Source organism: Bacillus rossius, chromosome 1, assembly GCF_032445375.1.
Source record: "Bacillus rossius redtenbacheri isolate Brsri chromosome 1, Brsri_v3, whole genome shotgun sequence".
NCBI classification, from domain to species: domain Eukaryota; kingdom Metazoa; phylum Arthropoda; class Insecta; order Phasmatodea; family Bacillidae; genus Bacillus; species Bacillus rossius.
This window is the reverse complement of record NC_086330.1, coordinates 154,407,223-154,413,222: the sequence shown is the minus strand read 5'-3', so window position 1 is coordinate 154,413,222 and position 6,000 is coordinate 154,407,223. Positions and strand designations below refer to the sequence as shown.

At 32.4% G+C, this 6,000-nt stretch overlaps 1 protein-coding gene across 1 annotated transcript in view; it reads left to right on the top strand.

The window, feature by feature from the left end:
• Positions 1–347: 347 nt before the first annotated feature.
• LOC134546312 (nuclear receptor coactivator 3) overlaps positions 348–6,000 on the top strand; it is a 616,306-nt gene continuing 610,653 nt past the window's right edge. Inside the window, exon 1 of the mRNA XM_063389041.1 lies at positions 348–603. The gene's annotated coding sequence lies outside the window, so the exon portion shown is untranslated. The remainder of the gene's footprint in view (positions 604–6,000) is intronic.

The following is a 6,000-nucleotide window of genomic DNA, read 5'->3' as shown; positions in this document are numbered from 1 at the left end:
TGATTTAAATGCACATACACAGAAAAGATTTAATTAAATAAGCATTGGAAATGGGAAACAAATTAATTTTATATTTAGTAAGTGAGGGTTACTACTGAACTATATATTAATTTTTTTAAACTGTAAATCATTGTTTGTAATGCAATGCATTTTATATGCGATGGTTTTCAAGTCCTTATAGTCCGTGTTTCGCCCTTCGTTCCCGCCGACCTTGAGAAAATGAGCGCTACATTCATCCAATCAAATTGTAGCTCTCTCCTGGGTGACGAATCGGCTTTAGTTTTACTGAGCCGTGATCCAGGGTCAACAAATCTTAGCCGCTTGGTAAATAGTAGAGTTGCGGAGCAGCCATATTGAAAATAGTTCTGTTGTTGCTGCTGTTTGAATGTTGAGAAATAACGTGTGTGTCAAACACATATTATTAAGTCATTTTATGAACCCCTGAATATTTCCTTGTTTGAAGTGAAGAAAGTTTGTAAATACTTCTAAGTGTACTTCTGTGTTTCCGTGACAGTGCGGTTCATTATCGGGACCTTGAAAACATGGATCGTATTATGGAAGGAAATGTGTAGAACAATTTCAGAATGCCGGCAGCTTGTGCAGGTAGATTGACATGTCAAGTTGTCTACTTAGTTTAAGTCTTCGGCAGATTTGGGTTCTGTAACCTTTGTAGTAATGCAGTGTGTGTGTGTTGTTTACATTTTGATAGGCGTAGGTTATCATGTATAGGGATTCTAACCTCTGGGAATGTTTTTATTTACTTTTGTGATGCTTGGCGAATATTATAGAAGTGAAAACGTGTTGTTTCTGTACAGTTTGTCAAGTTTGGAGGCATTGTTTGCAATAAGCGGCATGATAAAATCTTGTGATTTTATTTTCAATAAAACCTCGGAATATTGCATATTCCTGTAATATATCTGATGACAGTTCTCAGTGTATCGTATTAACACGATCGAATATTGCTTTAAAGGATAAATTACATAGCTTCAACGTGATGAAGATGAAAAAATTCAATTTTATCTAGTTATCTTGGGTTAACCTCATATGACCTTCACTAACCCAACTTAACCTGTACGTGTTCTAACGCAATTTGGTGAACAGTATTCTGTAACCAGCATATTTCGGGTTTGATGCAGAATCATTTGAAGCGTAAAGCTTAACTTTTGAGCTTTCTTGTAAATTTTAATAGGTATAGTCTGTGAAGGTTTTGAAATAATAGGTCTTATCTTGTTGGATGCTTTGTTTAGTTACTGGCAGTAGACCCTTTTATGACACACATGTATACATCTAGCTTTAAAACTGGTGTTGATTTAATTAGTCTTTTACTATAGCTATAGCCACTTTTAACTTACTTAACACCAATTCTAGGTTAAACTTTCCATTATAAAAGAACCTGTCAGAAAAAATAATGGAAATTAGTGTTGTTGGACTTAAAGTTTTGTGTACATTACCAGTAATACTGGTTTTCATTCTAAGCACATGGTTAGGCCAGTGTAGCAAAGTTGAGACAGAACTACTGCAAGTCAATGACCCCAGGTTACATAATACTTTTAATTTTTTTTAATTTAGAACAGTAACTGACGGTTATGTTTGGTTAAATTGTTTTTGCAGTACCTACAAATATATATTTTTTGTGGTTGACTGAGTTTGGTTTTTAAACTAGTAAGATAAAATTTTTGAGACTGTTAAGCTAAATGTCAAGGCAAACGAAATTAACAATTTAATAAAGCTTTTTTTAAAAAAATTCCTGACACTGTGTTTAGTCATGATGTAAAGAGGCATTTTAATATTTAAAGTAGTTCACCATTTAACAGGTTGTTAGGTTAGGTTAGCTACATTTAAAATACTGTATAGTTATGCAAATGGTTGTTAGGATGTCAGCTACATTAATTACACAATACATGTTTATTACTTATTGAATATGTTTTATTAATTTAGCTGACCTAAGCCAACTGACTTTTTCACTTAGCAAGAATCAGGATCACGTGCCGAAATCTAACCTCCAAAACATATAAGCTTATTAAAGAAATCAAATATTTAACCAGTACCTACTACGACAATGAGGAAACATTGTATAACTCACCTTTGCAACGACTTGCAACCAGTCTTTACAATGTCTACAATTCAAACAACATATAGAGAGACAACCAAACAGTTTGAAATTCAGCTTAATATCCCCTCTCGATAAACAACTTCATTTTTACTATAAGAAGATACCATGAAGTATAATTAATTTATAAATACCATAAATGTTAAGGTAATCATCAGCAGAGAGGTGCATCTGATAAAAAGCAAATAAGTATCAGGAAATGTAATTTTTTTTTTACTTCCTTGCATATTTTATAATCATTCTCCTAAACTGCATTGAAGTATTTCAAGTTTTTACCCGTTGTTTATGGTTTTAAGGGCTTGGTTGCATTAGGTTTTCAGGTAACTACACTCAAAAACTATAAATTTGTGTGAACAGCCGGCTAGGTTAGTTACATTTAAAATACTGTAAAATCGTGTGCACACTTGTTATGTTAGGTTGGGTGCATTAAATATACTGTTAAATCATGTAAATGGTTGATTAGATTGGATCAGCTACATTAACTATGTATTTTGTATTCATTACCTATTATTAATGTAACAGATCCAACAAACAAAAATCTTTTATTTTTGCAAGATTGAGTGAATGTGAGGAAATCTAAGCTTGGAAACATACATTAATGAAATCAAAACAATCACCAATAGGTAGGTACTATGAAATTTGAAGAAACATAAACTAACACATTTTCTCAACAACTTGCAACCACTTACAACATCCTGACGTCTTGTTTCAAGTATTCAACATGGCTGTAATCATATTCTTCTATGAACAGAACATGCTACTGGAAAATAATTCTGCCTCAGGTAATAAAATAAAAGTAATGCTACGTCATTTTACTGGATGATTAGAAAAATGTTAGAAACATAAAAAAAATGCATTTTAGGATATTGATTTGCTTTATTTTCGATAAGTCCCTCTCCTTGACAATTACTGAAATTAGAAAGTTATGAAATCTTTAATTTTTCATAGAAGTATCAGTTAATATTTATTATTATACCTAGTAGTATCGTATGCTTAAATCACAAAAGCTAATTTTTTTAAACATAATTTATTTTTGTTTTAACAACCCAACTTCTCCTTGCTTCTTGGTTGAGCTAGCAGTATGAATGTATAAAGCTTGATTGGAGATCTGCTTCATTTCCTCTCCCATTGTAACAAACCAAATCCAGAGTGGGTAAACATCAGGGGACCACAGTTACATTACCTTGACAAAAAAAAACAATGGAAGCGGAAAGGTAACGAGTGGGTAAGTACCTTTGTAGTTTTGGGGTTTTTCGGAAGAAATGATAAAAAATTTACATGAATGAGTTTTGTTTAAGTTTTATCCGTTTTGGCTAGCTATCAGGCAAAGGCTGACATTTTTTTTTCCAATCGCAAATCTGCACAACTTTGCTTCCAAGAGCACAAGCGAAGCGAGCACATGGCACACCTGTTTGCCTGCAGCATTTTAACATTTTAAAAATAATTTATTACAAGTAAGCATTGATTCATTTATGGTCCAGGAAGCAGTCCTGCAGATTTGCAACTAAAAACAACAAAAAAGGGGTAAGGGGGAACTTAGACCCTTGCTAATGTGTTGCTGTCTTTGAGACAGCAACACATCATGGTATATGTTCGTTATTCCGACTCATGTGTCATATAGCCTTGCCATCCCATCTACCTCCCTTCCCTATCATTTACACTCACTATTTACATCAGGTACGCCGCAGATGCCTGACACAAGGGCGGTCGGGGAGGGCCAAATTAAATCTTCTATTGCAATTTTAGTACATTTAGAACTGAAATATCTTTGTTACATTTTATTTGTGGTTCAAATATGTCCCATTTTCTACAGCACTTTAGTAAGGTTGCTAAACTATGATAAGGAATTAGGACAAAATCTGAAAATTATTTAAAGTTCAGGGGGTCGGGGGGGGTACGTGCTGTTATGGCTCTCCCTCTAGATCTGCCAGTGGCCTGACAAGCTGTGTTAAACAGTTTTTAAGTTTTGAAGCAGTCTCCGAGACGACTGCATATCGGGCCAAACAAATGGATTGTGACAATGAACTGCGGAGAAAAATTTGCGCTTTTTATCTGGATTTTGAAGTCATCATGTGCTGGTAACTTCTGAAAGATCACAAAGGATACTCCAGTGATTCTAAAGACTCTGATTATGATGTTGCCATTCACAGTGACCATTCAAACTAGAAAATGATAAAGACACTAACACGAGTGACCGTGAGTACTCAGTTTTTAAATAATTACGGTAAAAGGGCATAAACTCACATCTAGTACATGAACACAGAAGTACAACTTAATTTTTTTTTATTGGGAGCTTCTGCTCATGATGGTTTGTAGCATATCCTGAAATTGCATGGAATTTGTTAAAGAATGGTGAAATGCATCAAATAATTTTTAAATGGACAAAAACCAAACTTGGTTGACAAAGAGCCACAAAAGACAACACAAATGTGACAAGACATGTGTGATTTTGATATGCCAAAATTGAAGGCAGTAATTGGTCTATTGATATATTCAGCTGTTTTTAAAGCCAACTCCGAGTCCGCTATGATATTTTTGCAGTTAGCAGTGGGAGGAACATTTTATGAACAGCAAACACACAAAAATATATACATATATATATTATAAATAAATTACACATTTTAAAACATTTATGAGACCTTTGTAGATGTTTAACATTTTTTTGTAAATTTTGCTGACAGTACTTATGGTTGTCTTTACCATTTGTATTTTGGTTTTTCAAAATCTAATTTATTATTATTATTTTTGAAAGTGGGGTTATGTTAAAGAGTTCATATAAGGTTGAAAATATTGTATCTGTTTTTGCTGTATTCAATCTTTTTTATTTAATTTTAATTTGTGTACTTAATATAGTTTTTAAAAAATGCAAATTTTTTGTTATGTATTTATTTAATGACTTTTTTACATCATGTAATTATTGTAGAAAATATGAAGTAATAAGATACAAACTGTTAAGTTTCCATAATCAAGCAGTTAAAAATGACAGTATGTATGCTTTATTGAACGAAAATTTATCAATGATCTCAAATACTTCACCTCATGGACTGTGAACTTAAAATTTCACTTCTGGTAATAAGGGTTAAAAACATGCTTTTGTGGAATGATTAAGTAGGTACTACTTAAGCCAACCCCACACGATACCAATTTCCTTAGCAATTTTCATACCTATTTTCTTTGCACACCTGCTCTCGTGCAGGTAACATTTCCGCACCCTTCCAAGGGGTCTGGCTCCGGCTATAAAAGTTTTCACACCCGAAGTCTTAGCCAAAACCGTAATAGAATGTGTTCTATTTTTCTGTTATACCCACAAGCTAAAGTCATCAAGATAGCAGACCTACTTGTAGCAATATAAACCCTTATATAGTCCCTTTTAAAACATTAGGGTACATAACAAACGTAAAGGTTTGCAAAATTGAACTTTATAATAGTAAAACTACCCTGGAATATATTTAGTAAACTAAAATAATCATAGAAAAAATATTTTCAAGTTTTAAAATACATGATAAAAATGCATGATAAAAATGTTAATAACTAGTAGTCTCCACTGCAAAGTATGTAAGTCTTGGTAGTGTACTTTGTAGTGTGCGGTAGTAGTGAGCGAGGGGTAGTTTTTGATGTTCAAAACCTCGTCAATGCAAAAACTTTTTACTTTTTTTTAAATAATAGATTACTGGTTTATACATATAATGCTTTAAGAAAATGTGTATTAATATATTTTGTTTATCTTTAAGTTATAACATTATTAAATACATAGCTCAGACCATTGGTTTTATTATTTTATACTAGTTAGATTTATTTTAATTTTTAATAAAATAAAATAATGTTCAAAAGTAATTTAAACAATAATATTCAATTCTCTAATTAAAACTTTCTAACGTTTCTTAGGAAAT